This window comes from Sipha flava, unplaced genomic scaffold (genome assembly GCF_003268045.1).
Source record: "Sipha flava isolate LNK unplaced genomic scaffold, YSA_version1 104_pilon_pilon, whole genome shotgun sequence".
In the NCBI taxonomy this organism is placed as follows: domain Eukaryota; kingdom Metazoa; phylum Arthropoda; class Insecta; order Hemiptera; family Aphididae; genus Sipha; species Sipha flava.
The window spans coordinates 1,298,346-1,322,922 of NW_020271718.1; the positions used below are offsets into that span (position 1 = coordinate 1,298,346).

The 24,577-nt window shown below is 34.2% G+C and overlaps 1 protein-coding gene and 1 long non-coding RNA gene across 5 annotated transcripts in view; one reads left to right on the forward strand and one right to left on the reverse strand.

The window, feature by feature from the left end:
* LOC112683168 overlaps positions 1 to 24,577 on the forward strand; it is a 206,439-nt gene that overhangs the window by 176,581 nt on the left and 5,281 nt on the right. The window lies entirely within an intron of this gene.
* Positions 7,860 to 8,494, reverse strand: LOC112683202. Its single transcript, XR_003148579.1, has 3 exons — positions 8,399 to 8,494; positions 8,044 to 8,186; positions 7,860 to 7,980 (listed from the first exon to the last, which is right to left on the reverse strand). It is a non-coding gene; the product is annotated as an uncharacterized LOC112683202 (long non-coding RNA).

Genomic DNA, 24,577 nt, shown 5'->3' on the forward strand with positions numbered 1-24,577 from the left:
TTATTATTATTATTATTATTATTATTATTATTATTATTATTATTACCATACATAAAATATATTATAATATTATTAATAATTATATTATAATATATTTAAAATAATATTTGTATTACTGTATAAAAAAAAAAATTATTATTGAATTACTAAAATGATATTATATTAATAAGATAATTATGTTATTACAATAACATTTTTTATATAATATTATTTATGTACTGTAATAATAATAATATTATATTATTATCATCACACAATTGCTATCTGGGTAAGATTTTACAAATAATTGCTGGTCATGTACGCTGTCCTTTTCGTTGTTATCTAAAGGTATGTACAGACCAAGCAACATTTTGTTGGCAACATGTATCCCATCAACTGGTAACAAGTTGATGGGTACACGTCAACATCGGGCGTCATGATATCAAAGAAATTTGTTGCTTGTTGCTTGTATTTGTGTAGTCCATTCTAAATAGAAAACATCGCTCAGTATGGACGATGTTGTCAACAATTACTTCGAATTGACATTGATCTATACACACGTTCATATTATTTTGTTTTATTTGTATTTTTTTAATTTTTCGCGTAATGTTGTGGTCAAAAGAACTCATAATAGAACTTATAGAAATTCTGAAAGCTGCCCCTGCCTTGTGAGACATACAATCCATAGAATTGTTATTATTATTTATTATATTATTTATTTATTACATTATTTATATTAATTATTTATTTATTATATTGTTAAAACATGGGTGTCCATGCGACTGACCGTAGCAAAGTTTTATTGCACATGATGATGCGCCGAGTAAGTTAACGACTGAAATTTACATAACGCATGAAAATGGAATGGCTCATAACGTCTGAACATAAGGCCGCTTAATCTAATAAAAAAATAAAACCTTATGTTTACTATACAATAAGACATTATAATAAAACTTTTAGATTAAAAACAAAATTACGCAAAATCTATATGTTCACGTTTTTTTTTTTTTTTTTCGTAAATCTAATAGTATCTCCTTTTACTCTACATTAAGCACCTTATTTCATTAAAAAAATCATTCGAAACCAAACAATAAATATTGCTGAAGAACAATAATAATCTTGCTTTTATTAGATAGAACAAGAAATTTTTTCAAAACTCTCCAAAGCGAGTTTACGGTTTGGATGGTTTTAATTTTCAAACGAAGACCATTAAAAACTTTGTATTTGCCGAAGAATCTTTGAAAATTTTGAATAAAATTTCACAGTTTCAAGCAGTTAATGGCGTGGATACGTAATGATGAATGAATTGTACTAAAGTTATTGAAAAAAAAAAAATAAATAAAAATCAAAACATAATGACATAATAGTAGTTTCGAAGTTTCCATCTTAGTATTAACATTTTCCAAGTAGTGTTTGATTTAAAATATTTTCATTTTTTCTTAAACTTTTAATTGAAAAAAATTTTACGTAGTAAAAGTATTTGCTGTAGGTATTAAATTAAATTTACACAACTTCATCAATATAAATAACGAATATTATTTAATTTTAATTCTCTTTAGAAAACATTCGTTACAAACTAATCGCGTATTATAAATAAAATATAAATAAATAAATAAAAACAGGCAATCGAAAAAATGTATTCAAAAAACCAGGTATAAAAAGTGTTATTTTTCAATTAATTTTGAATTATAAAAATCGAAATTAATACCTCATTTTTTTTTTAATCCTATTTAAATATATATATATATATATATACCCCCATCGGAAAACAAATCCAACAACTTTCCCAAACTATATTTATCAAAATCAATTAAGTTTTGCTATTTCCAATAAAATTTCAAATCCATCTCGAACGAGCATTCAAAAAGAAGTACACTCCATCGTACCCGTGTAATTAAACGAATTCGTAAATGCACGTGCGAGAACCTCTGCGTCTCTCACGCATGACTCCGAAAATCGGTTTCGGTGTGCATTAATGTCCATTATCTTCGCGCATCGACATACTTCACACTTAGGATAGTGTGCAGGACGAACATTAATGTTCCTTAATAAATTTTCGTCTCTGCGGCAGAATCTTGTTACAGCGTATTCGTCGACTAAAAGGGTGTATGTGCACTATGTGTGTGCATTGATTATCTGCAGACTGTAAGTCACGGGCAGTGGAGCACTCATATACTACAGATAATCGTAGACTTATCGACATTTTTCCGTTAAACATTTGCGCCGTGTTTCCGCGGAATAATTACATTACATTTTAACACTGCGCCAGGATAACATAATACATAATACTGCGATTACGAATTTGAATCGAACATGTTAGGATTAGGTCCACTCTGCCTAATCCTCGGTTTCTAAACGTATTCTAAACAATAAACAGTATAATTCCATGTACCTACAGGCTGCGGCACAGGTACGATCGATTTTAAAAATATATTTTCTTGGCAGTGATCAAGACGAGAATTCTCGTTAAGCATTATTAATTCAAATAAAAAACTCCATTTAGTAATCATAGAATTGTGGAGTGATGAACAACGTACTCATGCAGTAAAATCGTTTTACGAAAATAGTGACAGTCAGTGGCGTAGCTAGGATTTTCTGAAGGGAGGTGTTAATTGTAATTATTAAATATTATATATAATACGTACAAACTAAAACTTTTATTTTAATTAATTAATATGTATACATAATTTCTGTAATAGAGATGTAATGTATATTCGAATTCGGATTGCTTTACCATAAATTATTCGAATATTTGACTATTCGAATATCAGTATTCGATACTACAATACCTATTATTATTAAACGTTTTGAGTTGCACGAAAACGTAAACGAATAATTTTCGTCGCGTATTGTCGCAATCGCGATAATGTTAACCTGTATATATGTAATTACGAGTAGTATTATGCATTATTTTATATTTCATATTGTATTATCGATTTACCTATATTCCTATAATAATGTAATACAGTGGTTAGTGAGCCGCGAGCAGGTGGTACTGGACCGTGAACCATATTTTATTAACATTAATTACATATATTTTTAAAATATTAAATATCAGCAAGTGAAGAAGATTCGTTGATTGAACTCTAATGTGATCGGACTCTAAACTCGTTTTTTAAAACTACACCATTATTACCATTATACTTAAATATTCGGCGAGACTTTCCAACAATTTCTAAAATTTTACTTAGAAATTTGGTGGGCTATATTTCGACAACCTGTGTCTTTGTGAACGAGCTTTTTCTACTTTTTAAAAAATAAATGTAGGAATAAATTGAATTTTGAGTGATTTAAGGCTAAAACTTTTCATTTTTAATCCAAATATTGATTCTCTCATTGGGAACAATCCAAAATTACATTAAATTGTTTAACTCTTGAATAATCTACTTCAATGAAGTTCTATTTTTTGATAAACAATTGTTTTTTAATAAATAAATTGTAATAACTGACGTATGTGCATATTATACATATACAACTATTGGTGTGGGCCTCAAACATTTTCTACGAAATTGGTGGCCCGTTCTAATAAAAAGGTTGTTAACCGCTGATGTAATATATGATACGACTCAAGGGAGGTGTCATATCTACCAAACACCCCCCTTGTATACGCCACTGGTGACAGTTAAGTAGCCGCACAGCTTTCATTTTGTCTTCATTTTAATCTCAATCACACCACGATTCGTTACCATCGCATGATGCTTTTAAAATATCGATATACAACTTTGAAAAAACGGGTACTGATATTAAAAACGAACCTGCACCAAAAGAAAACCATTCGTACACCTGAAAATGTTCTCGCTGCTTTCAATGCCACTTTCATGAAAAGTCCAAGACGTTCTGCACGAAAACATTGCGTTGGCGTTAAATTCATTTAGTTAGAGTCTACGTCGGATTTTACGCAGTGACCCAAACTTTTATCCGTACAAGGTGCAGGTGGTTCAAGAATTAAAACGTGCAGTTCTCTATAGCCGCACAACTTTTTGTCAATAAAGGCTAACCCGGATGGACGAGAACAAAAACTCAACAAAAACAAAAAAAAAATGTTCGTATGTTTGCGAAATTGTCATTATTAGTTCGAAGAAAATCTTCGCCAACTTCATCAACGACCTTTACACAACGATCGAGTAACTGCATGGTGTGCAATTTCACACCATGATACCGTTGGCCCGTATTTTCATGAGGACTGACGTGGACGGGTAACAACTGTTAATTAAAATCGTTATGTCCATATGATCAATAATTTTTTGGTTAATGAACTAACAAAGTCTCCTCAAGTTGATAAACTTTTAGTTCCAACAGGATAGCACGACATCTCACATGTCCCGATTACCAATGAATGATATTCAAAATTTTTTTTTTAGAAATCGCATTATTTCTGAAAATTGTGATATTCATTGGCCACCTCAGTGACCTGATTGATTTATCAGCATGTGACCTTTTACTGTGAAGATATTTAAAAAGTAAAATATATGCACTAAAATCTGGAAATATTGAGGAACTAAAAGACAAAATTCTAAGAGAAATCGCCTGTACCCCTTTGAAAGTGATAAAAGAGTGCTTGAGAAGAGATGACCTTCATCGTAAGGACATGATTTTTAAAAATAAATGACAAGTTATGTATTTAATTTTAATAGTTAACAGTTAATTTTCGCTGTATAATTTATCTTTGAAAATCGTTATTATTAGTGCCTCACCGTGTACGATTTAAAAATCATTCGGCGACTGACGGTATATGTGTGTGAAATATAGAATAAATGAAATACCGCGATTTGTGATATATTAACATTGATGTACCTAATTATTAATATTGGTTATTATGAATATTATAGTTTTCAATAAGCAATCGTGAGCGCGTACTGATGGACCAACGGACGAACCGACACGACTGGGATTTAAAAGGATCCTTAACTTATGAAACCTACGACCACTAATTTGACGATTTATAAACATTTGATGACGTGCGAGTCGACATCGTAGTAGTAACTTCACGTTGTCGTCGGCAACCCGACAGCGGTGCGTTCGAATTGTCCACGCGTTACTCCGCGTTAAGCTGCGTCCAGACTACACGACCAAGGCAACCGAACGCCAATGTCTCCACATTCGGCGTTGGCTGTATATAGATATGAGAATATTGGCATACTGTCTAAACTCATTCCGAATACGTCATTAGTCCGCGTTTGGAACCCTTCGCTGGTTTAAACTGCGAACGCACACAATTTATTTTATATATCCGATCGAACCAAATGTTGACGAAGACCAAAATATCAACAAATCGTGTCCAAACTGGTAACGAATTCCTTTGATGTACCGCTCCCCGAGCGAAGGCAACCGAAGGCACATTCGCCGTTGTCGTTCGTCCGATCGCGCTGTTTACACCCTAGACCAACATCACCGAATAAGGTCGTCGCATGTGCCTTCGGTACCCTTGGTCATCTAGTCTGGACGCGGCTTTAAAAAATTATGTTACAACGGTACCGTAAATCAACTCTACTACGATGCTAATCACCGGCAATTAACCGTATGTGCGATAATCAATTGTACTACGCGTTTACAAGAACAAAGCGTATCGATTGGTCAAGGTTTTCAGTTTTATTTTCCTAATCGTTATAGGGTGCACCCAGTGTTCCGATACCCGTCTCTGGCTACCATACTATTATTATTATATAATACCACGTTATAATCAGCGTCGTAGATATGGTGATGAGGGGGTGTAAGAGGTTTCCACACCCCCCAGATTTTTTTCTTTCAATGATACTTAATTATTATTTATTAATATTCACATATTATAGTAAAATAATTTTAATATATAATATTATGAATAATAATATATTATAATTATTATATTTTCGTTTTACTATAATTAGGTGTATAGTAAAAATTGAGTAACAAAATAATTTTCATTAAATACGTGCAAGGCTGGACTAAGGAAGGCGGGGTCTAGCCAGGGCTCTCTCGAGGAGTAAGAGAAGTGAAAGTGGCCCAAAAAATTTTAAGCCGATACACATTTATAATCATACTAAAATTAGTAGTTTTATAGACATAAATTGTACATACCTATTAATTTTATAACGCAGTTGACAATTTATGAAATAGTTAAAAAAATATATCGTTCTGCAAGCGCAGCGAGCAGCTTTGTAAATCATGTTTTGTCAAAAGGGCCCATATAAAATTTTAGCCCCGGGGCCCGATAGGTGCTTAATCCGGCCTTGAATACGGGACATAATAATAATAATATCATATAGGACCTGTATTGAGATATACTAAGAATATTATGAATTGACTCTTAAACAACCCCCCCAAAAAAAAAAGAAATTGCCACTGATTATTATGTTACACGTATTCCCGTGATACCACTCGTCGATTCGGGCAAACGCTACGCGTTCGAGACGGTAATTCGAACGAAACAATGGCGTTCGTGTGCTACGAAACGATGATCTCGCGGATTTCGCTGCACCGATCTCGATTTTTCATTACACTTAAACGAACGGATTTTGTTGGGTTTCCGACGTTTTGCCGGTTCGAGTGAAAATTTAAAACGAAAAACGACTGTTGGACCGGTCGCTGAAGTGCCGTTCAAACATCGAACGTTGGCTGACCGACACGGCGGTGTTATTATTCTCAATCCGTCTGCTGCGAACGACCAGTTGGTTTTTTACCGTTTTTTCGACACGGGCCGGGGGAAGAGCACTGAAACTCGAACGTTTCCGTCCGTCCATCGTACGCGTGCGTGTGCGAACGATATACACGTAAACGCGAGTAACCGCGTAACACCGAAACGATTTGTAAAAAAAATAAAAAACGTTTTTCCGTACTTTCGAAAGCGTAGTACATTTTTACGACAGCGTGGTGAGGGTACGCATCAGCCCCTATTTTTTATAGAAATTTGTACCACACATTTATTTTAATGTACAAAGATTTGATACTGATATCCTTCCATATGATTATAATTTTTAGTACTATGCCGGTAATAATTCTTTTTTATTAAATAAATTTCACGTTATAATTAGGTAACTACCAATGTTATTTTTAAACTTTTGTCTGGTATAAATATAAAAAAAAAATACAAATTACATTTAAATTCACTAATTATTTATTTTTATTTGGGATATATAACTTGAAATGTAATAGATATATTTAAGTCCTCATCAGCTGTCTTGCTTAAACTGGCTTCCTGAAAAACACTTTTATAATAGTCTTATTTATTAGTATTTAGTACAGAGGTGTCAAACTTAAATTACCAACGGGCTACCTATATATATTTACGGCAAAGGTTCGCGGAAAAAAAATCCTCTTTTTTTCCTCATTTTAATAATAAATCTAAAATAAACAAAATAAATTAAAAAAAAATATACTTCTTTTATTGATTATAATTATGACATAAATAAACATTGTGCTGTGTATTGATATTTTTTTAATAATAATAATAATGATTTATTTTTGTTTTCGAGCAACACTTGATACTTGACGTGTATTACTTTGTACCGAACTGTAAAAATATAAAATATTTCTTAAAATAAAAGTGTTTGAAGAAATAAATATTCATCGCGGGCCACATTGAAAGGGTAGTAGTTCACACTTCCGGTTTCGGATTACACACTTTATGTCGGGTTCACTGAAAATAAGGGCTGGGGTATGCTCTACGCATTACATAAGCGCCCCGTACGCGTGTAAGTTTCAAAAAGGGAAAATGTTGCGTTTAACCCGATTTTCGTCGGGTCCGGTGTAATTCTGTTAATTCTTCGTGAGCCCACGCGATTTATATTTTTTACCGCTAAGCGCCAAACTTAGTTATTATTAAGGCTATGAATTTAATGCACTTAAAAACTATTAAATATGTATAAATATATGCACTAAAATCTGACAAAATATGCTCTAATTTTTCAAAAATATGCAAAAAAAACAACAAAAATTTAACTTTTTAAATATTAGTATTGTTACTTATCAGTGTGAGTATATGACTTATTGATCTTGACTAGTCTTGGTCTTTGTCGTATACAAGATCTATAAAATAAATGTAAATTATAAAAAAATATAATTAAATATAATTAAAATTATATATTTTACCTTTAAAGTAGTTATTGCATTGAATGATTTCTTCAGATTTTTAAACTTGAAAGACCTCCTGTTTGGTGCCCGAGTAAAAATTGAATAATTTCCGTGAAACTATTAAAGCCGTAGTTTATACAAATACATTTTTGACAGGTTGACTGAAAAAATGTAAATATCATGATAAAAAGCGTTTAAACAAAAAAATTATTAAAACATGCATTTATACGTTCTAACCCATGAAATATGCAAAAATATGTAAAATAAGATTTGATGTTTGAACTACAAATAAGTCATAACAACGTTTAGCCGAATCTATACTTTTATACGGTGTAGCAAAAAAAAAAAAAACATGCAAATGCGTTAAATTCACCTGTTTATTACTGTCGTTATTGCTCTGTTATTATTACGATAGTTGTTGATGTTGTTGTTGTTGTTACCTATACCGATGACGATCACCGGTGACGGGTTGACCTTTGTGAACACACGACGAGTGACCGCCGTCGCCCGTCCTCGGGAGTCGACGGTCGTTGCGCGTATTTGTATTACACGAACGTATTTTGCAACGCGAACGTTGACGAAAACCGGAAGTCCGAAATTTCCGGTAAACGACCCCAGATGGATTGCTCGCGCGCGCCAGGGTCAAATGGATTTGTATAACCGAAAACTTGGTCGTGACGTCGCTTGTACGTGTGACACGAGTTGATCCGGGTCCGGGGACTGTTTGTGCACGCTCTCGGCAAACGATAGGTTCGACCGAAAAACCTCCGAAATAATAACACAGCTCGTTTCACATTCAAATTATGTATGTTTCGAGACCATCGATTTAACGCTCAGGTTGTTCGGAGATTGAGAACGACGGTGACGGCAACGACGACGTGGGTTCGTGAAAAAGAGAAAGAAAAGGAATAAATCGAAAAATTACTTTTCCGTTTCTTCGCCCCTTCCCATTTTGCTCTGTCTCTCTCCGCCACCCCTCTTCCGTAATCCACTTGAAACTTATGTGAAACGAGCAAAAAGTTTTTCCTGCGCGGAGAGATTAAATTTTGTGAACAAGAATACTGTTACGAGTTATTATTTTTCATTTCAAAATAATAAACTCGCAAACGTATACATAAACGCGCACGCAAAGGTCGCGTAGTCAATTATTAGCAGGTGCACATTTAGGTGAATTTTCCTGTTTGTTTGTTTGTTTGTTTTCTGTGAAAATAATAAAACACTAACACTTCAGCGTAGTCAAGTGTGGTTAAAAAAATCGTTAGTTTAGCTTATTAAACGCCGCAGCACTATATATTATTATTCTAGCGTCATCTGCTATTTTCTAATATAACACCGCGTATGTATGTATTATAATCCGATAAGCCGAAAATCCTCTGAATATTTATTTAATTTTGGATTAGAAATATCATAATATATGCGCAGAAACTGTAATTCGTTTTTCTATTAAACGCCATAGTATCATGTATACTTTTACCGTAACGATCCGTGAATGAATTAAAATGTACTAAATACTTTGCTATAATTTAATTTTATCTGCTAAAAACACCAAATGTGCACACGTTATAAATAAAAGTACCTTTTAAAATCTGCAAAATCAATACTATCGTTTACGCATTGTTCATTAAAAAGCTAATGTTTTCCGATGATAATAATATAATAAAATAATAGTAATGTCCCTCCACTTGATCTTACTCAATACACCGTTGTCTTGTTGACGATTCCAATCTTGTGCATATTTACGGAACTGTCATTGATCTATGTTTCAAATGTAATATTATTTTAGATCCTACACGCCTTACATCGAAATGATCTGTATAGCAGATTTAAGGTTCTTAGTTTTTTTAATGAGATTATATTCGGACTTTCAGCTCAACTTACTGGTTAAAACATTTTGTTGTGAATTAGTCCGTACTGTTTTTAAGTATTTTTTGTCTAGAATCTGAAGTCCCCATACTGACGTCCACTGACGCTTATCCTGTTGAGAGATTAAAACGCAGATCACATCGGTTTGCTATTTTTCCACTAGATATTCCTCGTCTGCCTCGTAAGTATTTACCTATTGATGAACATCTTAACTTTAATACTCTTGTTGAACGCAGATTTATCTTACGTACTGAATTCCTGAAACAAACTTGCTTGACGGTAAACTTGATTCTTCATCTTTGTTATCTTTAATTAATTTCAAAGTTCCCCAGAGACGTTCTGGATACGAAGTTCCATTCTTTATCCTTTTTCTTACAACCAATTACTTATTTAATGAACCACTTTGAATTCTTATGAAAAATGCTAATGAGTATCCTTTAATTTACAGTTTAACACCTGTTTTTTTATATTTCTCGTATTGGCTATTTTCTCATATCGTTTATATATATTATTCACCTACCTATATTACTTTATTTAACGTTGGTATTATTTTGTAAATTATTTTTCTTTATCCCGTTTAATGTAATATAATGACGTTATATCAACATTGTACTGCAGTGTCCATGTAAATATATACTGCGCGTGTTGTTTTAACAAGAACACATCTGAACGAAATCAATTATTATCCAATTATATCATATTGGTTTTCATAAAACTAAAGACGATTATTTCAAATCGATATTGAATGCGCATTAAATCGAAATAGTTCGTTAATTGTAGTTGATTAATTATTGGGAAATGAACACATCGGTCATGGATAATTACACCGCACAATGTGTACATAGAAATAAAACGCTCAGATCTCGCAGAGATGTATAGTTTTATCTATCGACAACTTATTGACCATCGATAACTTTTCTCTCATTCTCCGGTCGTGCGTGGTAAAACGTTATGATAGTATGTGTTACAATATTGAATTCGTTGTACTCAAGTTTTGATTTTGAAACGAGAAATGTGATTTTACACACCACGAAAATCCGTCGGTTTCTTTCGCGAGCCCTCACGCGTGACCCGATCGATTTAATTCGAAATGTGTATCGCAATTATTATGTAAATTAGGGTCTGCCCACGTGTAACAGTTACGCATAGTTTACACATAACAATAAAATTAATACGATTGCAGTGTCCGCGGTCGGTACGCGGATAGGGAGGGTCTAATAGCCAACATCTAAAGTTTTAAATTAAAATACATAACGATTTAATACGAGACGAAAAAAAGTAGTAATTGTTCTTACTACAATAAAAATGTTGTACTTTATGTACTCAGAGATATTAATGGTCACAGAAAATCATTAAAGACGCGGTATTTCGTTGTTTTCCATCATCAAAAATGAACATCTCCTGCATTTTTATGGTAAAACCGACCTTGTATTATAAAAGCTCGGTGATAAAAACAAATTTGCAATAATAATAAATTTTGCATAATTTTATGCGCGGTGTTTGAATTTTGTTTACTTCGAGAAGAGTAATCGCTGTGGAAAAAAATCAATTACAATATTACAAGTGTTGTACCTGATAAGTAGTGCGTTCCACTTATATCCGAATAAAACTAAGAGCACCTAATGCGGTACATAACATTCGTTTTAAATTATGTAACAACTGTGTATTTTTTACTCACTGTTCATTTTGACCTTAAAAATATTTTATGCCATGAGGTCATTGTTGTCAATATCAATATGTAAATGCTTTCTCTGTGTCCGTTGTACCGAGAATTTACAAATTGTTTACAGTCTTATTTACACGGACATCCTTGAAATTGAACTCCATATTAAAATCAAAAACATTTAATGAATAATTGTTGAGAGTTGAAATTTTGAATCATTCATTTAGTGTACAACTTTGCAGTTCAGTAAAAACACGATTAATTATCATTTTTATTATTATTATTATTATACGTTAATTATCAACGTAATATAAGCTGTTCGGTGCTGTTTGAAGTTATTTGCTAGTTTTTTTTTATTGATCTTCGTCGAAAGAAACACAAAGAATACAAAACAAATGACGAACCAATAAAAACAAATACAACATTCAATTATTATTTTTCATTATAATGATATTAAACACCAAAAAACGACAAATATTATTATTAGTTATTAGTACATCAAACCGGTAGCAGTAATTATATTGTAAATATTTTAAACAAATATATTGTATTGTCAATCGTATTGGTTGAAATCGAAGCCAATTGATAAAATTATATTTCTTGTATTTTTTTTTTTTTTGTCATTATAACAAAGATATCAAATACAATAAAAAATATAGGAGTCCTAGTACTTTTTTATAAAAAAATATGAAATATAAAATTAAAAATTATTAAATTACTTAATACTTTTTTATATATATAAATGTATATTTTATAACCAAGGTTCGGAACTTTATGTGTTAAAAAGTACTCAAATATGCGCATATATATGCATTAAAAACATAATAATATACGGTATAATAAGCAGTAAAAATTTGGAAAATATGCAAATTCATGCAATTTATTGAATAAAATACAATTTACATAAATTAGATACATGGGGAAAAAAATAAAAATAAAATAAATAAGCGCACTTTTATGTAGTATTGTTGAGTCTTTCTGTTATAGGTACTAACTAAACAATCATTATCAAACTTTAATCTTCTCTAATATAAATGTATAAATATTGTTAACAACTACTTTATATTATGCCTCGATAAATTCAGATAAAAATTAATTATTTATAATACGAATTCTCAGTACATTAGAGATAACATAATATATATAATATTGTTAAGTGCATTGGTAGATATAATCAAATTTCCATTAATAATTTATTTTGTTAAACAATATAAAATTTAGAATTTTGTTTGTCATAAATCTAATATATTTTGTTGAGCTCTAAATTATTAATAAAAATAATTTATATCGTTAAATCTATGCATTTAAAATTTCTTAAACCTAAACATGCAAATTCCTATAAAAATATCGAAATGTGCAAAATTATTTAACAACATTTTATGTATTTGAAACTTGCGTAGGCACTATAGATCGAATTTGTATCGAAGTGGAATTTCAAAATGTACTTTCTAAACAAATATGCAATTGCCCCGGGGCTCTTAATTATAACTATTATGTCATTTGAACAACGGAAAAAAATACTAATTTTCAATTCTAAATAATCGTGACCTCGACGAATTTGATCACAGGTTTGATTACAATTTACAAAAACGCGTTTAAAATTTAATTATGTGAAGATAGTTAAATTCCACCATTTTTCTCAGTAGTAAAAGTCTATATAGTCCTCGGAAATGTATTACTTTATAATTTTTTTCTTTTTTTTTTATCAATACATTCCGATTTAGCATAACATGCAAAATACAATTTATTTTAGTATTTGACTATTGGTATGGATTGCACGACACCAGGATTACAAAATATTTAGTATTTGATCAATACTCAACCAAAATAATTTCTAACCAAAAACCAGTTTCAAAACTTGCCTTTCGTGGTATTTTTGAGTCGTTAAAACAATAATACATATTTGAATTTCGTTTAAATTTCGATAAGCTATAAAAATTTCATGGCACAAGATTCTTTTTCTATTTTTTTTACATCGTTCTTTTAATCCAATACGAACTGTAAAATCTGAATACGCGACAAACCCATTTTAATACGGTTGATTACACGACATCATTTTAAAAGCTAAATATTTTTAAATATTTATTGAACATATCACATATGATATGAGGAACGATAAATTCATCAGATCTATTAGATCTATTAGATGAACGACTGATGAAAATGTTAAAAGAAACGCAAAGAATAACTTTTCCTATATTTATTCTTATTCTTTTTTTCTCCCTCTTTTCCTGACTTGGGGTCCATAAATCCAAGTACCTCTTAACATATTACATTCGAGTTTTATACTGCCCCGAAATGTTTGTTTGTTACGAACAATACATGAACTACCTGTTCCACCAATGAAAATACGAATGTCGAGTATACCTGAAATATTAAATATTATTTCATCGATCATAACACACATTTGTTGTGTTTAGATTATTTGTGTGGGAAATATAGATTTTCCCTGTCGTTTATTTGTACTATTTTTTTTATTTTTTCTTCTACTCGTATCGCTTTTTCAAACAACGCTCACGGGTACAATTCCTCTTTCTGTTTTCGCTCTTATATTCGTCGTTCTTTGAAAGCCAACTAATTGGTTTTGACTTTCGACCTTTGAAAGCGTTTTAAAAGTTTTTTTCCCTCAATTCTACATCGGCACCTCGTATCGAAAAAATAAAATAAATCACCCACAAATACCTATAAATATAACTTTATCTTCGCGCCCCGGGGTTACCCGTGAAGTAGTATTCTTCAATCGTCTCGCTTCCGATGTCTGATTTGTGTGTGTGTGTGTGTGTGTGTGTGTGTGTGTGTGTGTGTGTGTGTTACAGTTGAATAATGGTTAATCAGCTCGAAATCATAACAATAACACCCGCCATTTAGTAACGATTATTTAATTTGACGCGTGGTATGAGTGACTTTTGATGAAAGTAATGTCAAAGTCAAATCATTAATAGAGATTACAACCGTCCCTACCTAGATATCGAATTTCAACCGAAATATTTCGGAAGCCGTAGGTGTGAAAAAGACTGCACAGGTACACACATACACAGAATGTACTGGCTCAAAGTTCTCCGACTGACAGGACCTGGTGTGCACCGGCTAACGACTGCGGTTACGAATCGAACAACACGAACACCCTCGTGACGTGCATCTCGTTACTAAACAGCTTTAAGTGTTTTTCGTGCCGTTCAGTCGTTGGTGATTTACGCGTAAAGGATGTAGATTAGTGAATTTCCGATTATGCGCCGATTTTTATCCAACTATTCCATACCATCGCGGAATTTAAATCATGACATATTTATACCGAGAACGCGACTGAGTTCGCGAAACAGCGGTCGAACGACCGACGGGGACAGAGGTTGGCACTGAGACGCCGAACAGAAGCGCGTGCGCACGACCCAGCACTCGAACGGAACGTAAAACGTATGCGTCGAAAACGTTTCGGTGAGCAGTGAGACAAGGTCGCACGCGCTCGTCGGACAACCGAAACTCACCCCAGCCGTCTTGGTCAGTCGAACCCCCCCCCACCGAAAAAATTGGACTGTTAAAAATATTTGCGATTTTCTAAAAGTTATTTCAATTTTGAACGTATTAAACTTGATTGGACCTAAGCTCGTACCTTAAGTGCTAAGATTCACTACCTCAAGCTCAAAAATTACCATTATCGGAGTTACTTTACTAATGTGTATGAGTAATGCGTGGTGGGTGGTCAGTATTAATATAATATGTTCGACCCCTGTCGTTAAAAATGAGTGAGCGCCACTGCGTCTTGGAAACGACGTTTCGGGGGAAATCCTCCCTCCAAATAGCGCCCTTGGGTTGTTGCGCGTCCCCGCACGTTCCCGTGAACTGTTCTCGGTCCGGCGGACGAAAATCCCTTCGACAAGAACGTGTGCGCGTCGTTACGATATTAATGTTGTAAACATTCCGTACCCGTCCACGATGCACACCTTCAATATCGAAATAACTTGTCGTATAGCGGCTCACGCTCGGCTTATTATAAAAAACTTTTACTCGTCGATCGCTTCGTACGAAATTGGATTCCACGAGGCGCAGAACACTTCTTCGGAAGCGCATTCGATCGCTTTTGGCGGAACGCTGACGTGGACAAGCGTGTAAAACGACCGGTTTTCCGGTCCGGTCGAAAGGTGCCGGTGCAAGTGGTCATGCACGGGCAGTCGGAAATGTCTAAAAACGATCCTCCCCTGGGCGTTCGGACGTTACGCGTTTATGACTTTCGACAAAACGGAAGTCTGTCGCGCAATTAGTAAAAATATTATCGGAATTCATCGTCTGGAGGTTACATGTAGACGCTCAGCAGAGGTGTCTGCTCGGCTGCGTACAGCTGTTTACGAATTATAATTATGTGATGTAACCGTTATCACGTATGTTAACGTCATCGTCGGCACTTACTGAACAGTACGATCAGCTAATATATATACATTTGCATAATAATATATAAAGGTAAATTGCAGTTCGGTTTGATTTCAAACGTTCGTGTGGAGAACTAATTTCTAAAACAGTGATGCACAACTTTGGGGTTCGCCAATAGTTTAACAACAAATGAAAAAGTTACATACTACGTATATTATTTTATATAACTCTATGTTTTAGACTTTATAAAACTCTAATTTTGTTTTAACGATTTAATTTATATGAATAACGTTTTTGTACACATCAAGTAAGTGTATATTACACAATAAAATGTTGGTAGGAATAGGGGAGGGGATGTCCGAAATAAATTCATTTGAGGGTCGTTGATCAAAAAAGGTTACGCACCGCTGTTCTACAGTACGGGTGAAAGATTAATGACCTACCCGTCGGTGCACACGATAAAATCCTACCCCCGTTTCGTAAACTCTTACATCACCCGTCGCGCGACCTATTAGATTTATCGTTTGCGTCTTGAAGTAATGATTTGCTTACATTATTTTCCGCACTCGTCAGAAAACATGTTACGAAGTATATGTGTTATTGTTTATAAACGACATTTTGCCGTCGTTGTTCGTTCCGTCCGTTTGTGCGCGAGTGTATTCGACCGTTTTCAACGTTTGTATTAAACGCTCGCGCACGTGACACGGTTTGGTCGTGTTAGATATTGGAGACATTGCTCGGGGGAAGAGATGACCGATCGTAAATCAAAATCCAAAACATGTATACCATAGTTAGTAATTGTAATGTGTTTGGACGTTTGTAGGGCTGCATAATCGCAATTGTTATCGTGACGTTGAAGCGTTCAAATCAGTGGCGCTATTTTGGGGGAGGAGGACAATTCGTACATTTGCCACTATCCAGAGTTAAGCTTCTCCGGAATCGGCACGTCAACAAAATATGACGGATACTTATGTACAAAGTACAAATCATTATATTTTTGGACTGGCTTGATGCCCCTCATCCACCACGTTAATCGACACTTTGGTAAAACGAGCCGCTAAATCGGCAATTTATTAAGAGCACGCCTACTCTAGAAAAAACTGAAATTACACCACTGGTTAAATTCCTGAGGTGCTACAATGTAAAAGAGCGTGTACCATAATGCTGTATAACACTGGTAGGTGCTTAATCATTCCTCTCAAAAAATCCAACCTTGATCCTGGATACCAATTTTAAACATTAATTGTTCTTCCGACACGAACGAAGTTAACATTCATATACTGTTAATGGTTTAATAAATAATTTTTCCTCTTCGATACTATCAAAATAACATTGATTGATTTCGTTGGCACTCCATACTTTCTATAGTACAATATGCAGTCCGGCCTCCGGGTCGCGACGAACTTGTTTGGCCTTCGAACACATCAATGTCGAACGCAATGTCAATTCGTCTCGTCGCACCCGTCGACTTGTAATTACAAGTATAAACTGATGCGTAAATAAAACCATATTAGACCGCACGCTCTGCAGTTTCGTCGAATACTGTTCTACGCAGCATTATTATCCGGCTAAAGACCACGGGGCAGGCCCAGGAGTGTCTATGAACTAGAAATAATAGTCTTTTCGTTCATGTAACCAGACATCAAAAATTATAAAAACGCATAGCTCGAGCATAGATAAAGGGCGGCTAAAAATCGTCGCACATGTGTACATCCGTTTCGTTCGTTGCAATAAAATCAACGGGCGGAATACGATAAATTAGTGTTTTTAGAAATCCGCTTGCATCGAGGACCGTATTCGGGCTAATTAGATAGGGGTCGCAGGTGCGATATGTGCGCGGTTTCCAACGTCCCCGATGACCGACCTCTGAGGGTTTTCGGAACGGTCTCGACTACCACCCCACAGCGTTGTAAATTTCACCGCGACGAACGCCGAGGAGATGCGATAATAAAGCTCGTTAAACGAAACGAGTTTACATCGCACCAGTAATACACGTATATACACGTATACTATCACATGTAGGTACGCGCGCGCGAAGAGACACGTTGATAAATTATTCAAAACGTTATGAAATTTTAACGGCTTTACCGCCGCGGCGCTGCTACGAAACTCGCACGGTGACAATAATTTAATAAATAACGTAATCATGCACACACGTTTATATGACGTAGTTATAATCATGTTTTTTATAACTCGGAAAAAATGCCGTACGATTAATATATTCATACGTTTGCAAAAAATATCCCCATACGTTTATGTATATAGACAAAGCGATCGAAGTCTCATGTCGCAGCGGTTTTCTCGTGTTAATAACAAGCAAAACACGAAAAAAATACTGTTACGCAATAAGAAAGTTGTACGCGAAACGGTACAATCTGAAATTTATTATTTTCCGCGTTTTTTTTACGTTTGTTTTGTCAAACGGAATTCCTGCGTCCGTCCTGCCGTACACGCGTGCGCGTTCGGTTCCTCCCTCCGAGACGTCGCGACAAATTACTACGTAACGAATGGCGTGCGTTCTAACCTGCAGTGGATATAATGCATTTGTCGCAGTAACGACGAGAATATCCATTAAACCGATTGAATACTAAACGCGATGACTACGTATAATACCATGTACACATAACGTGGAACGAGGGCGCAGCTGGAGATCGCAATTGTTTTTCTCAACACGTGACAGACCTACATATTATTGTAATACATTCCGTCAGATGACAGTCGCACGCATTAAGATTTCGATTTTCCTAGTAATTTTTTATTTCCTCTTTCCCGTCGACGATTTTTTTTTTTTTACACATGTTCCGAGCGCCACAGTTTTTCCTTCTGCTGTGCTTTGCCGGTAGAAAATCGTTCCGATCGCAACATAAAACCCTAAAAGAAGACGTTCGATCGACGTTCACGTCGCCGATTATCGTATGTTGCGGCGCACGTTATCGGTCGCACATCATCGCCGCAACGGTTTAAAACGTCGGTGTTCGTGAAGATATGTGATATTCGGTAAAGGTTTTCTGGTAATTTTGAATATATTTAACCGTAGCTTGGGAGCATAAAGGAAAGGATCTTAAGGTTACGAACAAATGTAGATTGATTAAGGCGTTATTAAAGTTTAATATAAAATACAACTCACTGGCTTATGGATGTCTAGAGCACAAAACGGAGTTTTGCTACATCGGATAGTAGTCGTGGCCGAACTGCCTTGTCTTACATATTTGGCGTAGCCATTGAGATTTACAATAGTGATATTATACGTCAACTCAGTGATGTATTGCTAAAATAAATCATGGGTATACGCCTTATTGCATGTGGTAACTATCATATGGTCAGAACCAAAAAAAAAATTTTCTCGCTTCGTTCGAACAATATTCACTTTACTTGTATTCACTTAAAACCTGATACAATATTATACTTTTGTATTTATTCTATAATACTCCTATGTATACTACATGCTAAATAAATGGACTAATAATTTTATTAAGTGGTTATTGATTTTTAATTTAACCACTCTTCTATTTTTAAAGTTAGAAAGCACGTGTTTATGGTCTAAATTTATAATATGACATACAAAAAAATTTCAGGCTTCGCTTAAATTTTATATCACGTTTATTACTGTTACATTGACAAAAAAATGTAAACAAAATTGAATGAAAAAAAAAAATAGATCATGGTTAATTTTTTTTTACGTCAGTATTCTCCGAAGACTTGTTTTGTTTTCACTATTCGGATCTACATCTGGGAGACATCATTTACTTCTATTGTCTTCTGCTGATCTATGATTTATCATCCACGAATTCACATAGTCTTTGAGATCCCTCTTTTCTAATGAAAACTTGTTAAATGAAAACAAATTTAAATTTTTCATAAAAAAAAAATAAAAAAAAATAGTAAAATAATAATATATCCAATACCATACCGAATCAAGTCATAAATATAACCAAAAGTTTTATTATTTATATTTGTCAAATCACAAGCTATACGCTATAACCGCCGTATACCCGCGTATCATCAATTTCTCATAAGCTATACGCCATAGATAAAAATAGCGTATTGGGTATACGCCGTATAGCCTCCAATATACTACTGCGTCTACTCAGTAACATCCAATTTATATGAGTTAATAATATGTAAAAATCGTAACGATGGTGTCTTCGAATGCCGTAGCGGTAACCGTATCGCGTTTCCGTGTAGCATTCGAGACGTTGACGCACGAACGCGTTCCAAAGCCAATTCGTTGGCGGCGCCCAAATGCCATGGTTCCGTTCTTGTACGGTTATACCGATGAGATCGCGTTGATGTAGAATTAAATCGCAGGCCGTAGCAAGGATATTGCGATGTGGTGTATTAATGGTCGCATTAATGTTAAAAACTAACAAAAAATGGCGGAAAAACAGGAATTTTTAAAGAGTTCCGACTTCTAACAAAATCGATTTGGTTTATTATCATCGTTATCGCAGTTATAAAACCGTGGTTTATAATTTCATATTGAATTAATATTGTTAAGTACCTTGTATGTATTGTATGTAGATATTAGATATTAAATAAGATAAATATGGATAGGACATAACGTCTTACAATTGGAAATCAATTATTCCAATTGAGCTCAAGTGTACCTTTTACAATTGACTATAAAATAGTACATTCCAGAAAATATTTGTATTAAAAATAAGTTATGTTTTTTTTTTTTTTTTTTTTTTTTGAAACGGAAATTTCAGTATAAGTTCCTTATAAATAGTATCTCTTTACTATTATTCAAAAGAAACGCGTACCTTCCAAGTACTGACATTTGCTAATGGTGGTTGAACGAGGCTATTCGTATCGGGTAAAAACGTAAAAATGTATGCTTAAAGTTCGAAACACTGACTGCATGTGTTATACACGTCGTAGCTATATACGTATATTCAAACGAGACGTTTTCCTAAATTCCCCGACAGACAGGTAATCAAAAAAAAATAATTGTCATACGATTTTACTATCCACTTGGACTAAATGCCTATTGCGAGCTAGAAAAATAATTTAAAAACTGCACATTTTTATAATATTTGAGACCATATGTTTTCATTATTCTAAATCGATTAGATCGATGATTGTCATCTGTCTGCTGTCCAATAAGGATGTGAATCTCGTACAGCAACACGTGTACCTTTACTTTTTAAAGGTGAAAACCCATAGGGAAAACCCATAGGTGTCTTATTTTATATTACGAGTATTTCATTATACCATTATATTTTGTAATTCAAACAGAATTGCGATGAAATTTAAGGGAGTACAGTTTCGAATGTTATAAACATTCTCCATGTTTAATTAGCTCGCAATAGGCTTTTTTTCTACGATTGATAGTAAAATTGCATAGAAATCAAATCATATCCGCTTCAAGTAAAACGCGTCTCATTCGACACTGCTCGTTGTACGCCTACGACGTATCTATACACTTAAACGGATATACGTAATGGTGTGTTCCCGCCGAATCAACAAGCGTCTATTTACGCAGCTGTATTTGCGTTGATCGTGCGCTTTTCGTATTTATAAATCATGATTGCGATAAAACGGCGATGCGATACACTGATTTGCTCTGATTCCATTCGGCGGTGACGTCATGTCGAACAGATTCACAAAAACATTTTCTGTTTTCCGTTTCCTCCACTCGCGTTAAGACCGATCCGAAGCCGTAGATTCTAAACGTCACGAACCTGGTAGGTACGTTCTTTAGGTTTGATTTTTTTTTTTTTTTTTTTTTATCTTTCTATTTTCGCGTTTCCGTCGACAGCACTTGATATATTATTGCATACACTTATTGCGCACGTAAACAGTAACACAGGTATTCTGTATAAAGGAACGATGTCCCAACCATGTGACTGCGGTACGTGAATATTATATATTAATATCCGTTGTCCGGCACGATTTTTTCGAGACGATTTTATTACATAAGTTCTTTCGCGACCCCGGTTGAGGAAAAAAAAACACCCTTGACTCGTTGTCTACGCTAAAAAATCCCGTGCGCGATTGTCACCGCGTTTACCGTACCTTACCAACACGGACCACGCGTGACGTTTGCTTTCGACTAAAATATTTCGAATAACACGGCAAAGACCGATTCGCCATTTCGATTTCATGTCCAGGAATGGATCTCGGAAATCGGAATTATAATTATTTACCGAACGCGGAATTCGATAAACTTCGCCATTTGGACGGCGCGTCCGTTTCCATTCCCGACCAGTCAACCCGAAGATCTATGAACAATCAAACGAGCTGTAATACCGAAACGTTTCTACGGTCCCGACTGCAGTCGGGAGAGTTAAGCTCGACGTATGAAATCGCGTCAAAACACGTGTAACATCGTTCAATCTTCAACCGTCGTCTAAACTCCGTGTATAAATGTACATTACGGTCGACGATTACTTATTTTAGACTATTTTTCTGACGTGCGGGCGGCACGTCGTGGGACTTCGAACACAAACCGACGGTTTCACCATTAGTTTACATAACTAAATATAAACACGGACGTCGGCACACGAAGAAAACACGTCTATAAATATGCTCACACGTAATGGCATGTCCTTACTCCGACAAGGGTCCTAGACATTCATTGTTTTACTTGATCTGGTCATTTGCTCGTAATCGTTAAACGGTGATTTATTAGTGTCCGAGTCTTAACGTGTTCGCCGTGAGAAAACTTTTATTGCAAAACGTCAATCGTACAGTACCTGTCCATTGCTTTAAACTGTCAGATACGTTTTGAACTACATGCGCAAAAGAAAAATTACAATAATAAACATTTCTATCTACAGTAATATTATTGTTCCGACATAAATATGAAAGGTCAACTCTGAAATTCTTTCGTTTTTTATTTAACCACTACATCAATGAATATAATAATATTATTATCATATTATTTTTTTTTCTGAAATTTTATTATCATGTTCAGTCCGTTACGCTCTGTTGGGTTCTGAATACTGTACAAATGTTTATCGTTATGATAATACGGAAACGACCTATATAGGTTACATACATATATATATATATATAGTTTACATACGTAACATTATGCAGAACGCTTTTAAAACCATTTTATTTCTAAAGGTTAAATGAGATGACCAAACCTAATTTTGGTTTACGTCCCAAAACTTTTTTTCTCGTTGTCTCATCACATTTGAAACAGTCCTTTATTACAGTCTTTACTTGAATTTAAATCGATATAAAAGGCAGGCAACAAAATTATAATGATTTTAACGTATAATTTTACCGTAATATTAGCTGATGTTTACAATATGACATATTTCTATAGCAATCGCACCAGTCTCTTTGTATTTCTATGACCATCATTTTCTATCAACGATAATTTTATTCCCTAAAAAACAAAATGATGTGAAATATTAAACAAATCAAACAATAAAATCGATGAATCGTGTTGTTTAATAATTATAATGTCAATGTAGGTGCAATGTTCAGGTTTTAAAATTTATTTTTTCTCTGGATAAATACACTCAACGTATTAATATTTACCGTCACGAACTATACGTACTGTTTCGTATTTCTACAGTTAAAATTTAAACATATATTTTCTATAACGAAAAAAAGTTGCCCCATGCAATTTACAATTATAAAGAGCTAAACAAAAAACTATAGCGGCTTCAGATGAATAAAATATTATGGTTGAATTTATTCCATTCGGCCAAAGTAATTATGCACGACAACATAAAAAACTGTATCATCTTAATAATCCAGATAAAATCAATAAATATAATTTATAACCATACTGAATTACTTATTCTTTCGGTGACCGTTGCGAGTTTTTATGTTTTTTTACCAAATTACAAACTACCTACGAGTGGACTTTAAAAAAATTTAAAACTCTGAAAATTCGTTCAAGTTCTCCTTTACGTCTAGTGCATTTGGACCCCAAACTTTAAAGACGTTCGTGTAATGACTTTTGGAAAAGTAATTTCAGAAGAGGTCAACGCTGAAGGCATAATTAGAATTCTGAAACGCACTTTATTGTTCAAAACTAAATTACAATTATTACCCGTAATAGTGTTTCAGTAATTCGTCACCATGCAGTACGGCGCAGACACGGCGTGTTAATTAATCGAGTTATTGGTTTTCGTTAATCGTTCGATGATGCATCTGCTGTGTTAATAATCGCGTACGTACAATAATACCAACGAATAGGCCGAAAAAAATGTTTAATAATGTGTAGGAATCGTCGAGACTCGTAGTACCTAGTAAAAAAAAATCCATCTGCGCCTTTGAATGTATCGACTAAGACAGTTAGAAGAGGTTATACGACCGAAATCGAATCGTCTGTTCCGTAGCACGTCTAATAACAATAACCTTGCACTTTTTTTTCTTTCTTTTTACTAAACTGATAACTGCAGGTTTTGATAGAATCGATGAGGTCGTTCAGACGGAACGATGTTAATTATCCGTGACTCGATCCCGTGTTTTTCGCCCCGGCAATACCATATCGTAAAATGTTTTAAATCGAACGGGGGTAGCGTTATACAAAACCACTCCAATCACGAGAAAGATGGTAAAAGATAAAACGTTTAAGTAATATAATACATAGTTATATCATAATAAATAAGATTTTACTTTTTGAACGCAATACGTTTATAAACGTATATATAGGCGTGTCCGTGCGACCGTAGGGCACATGCGATACGCGAACGC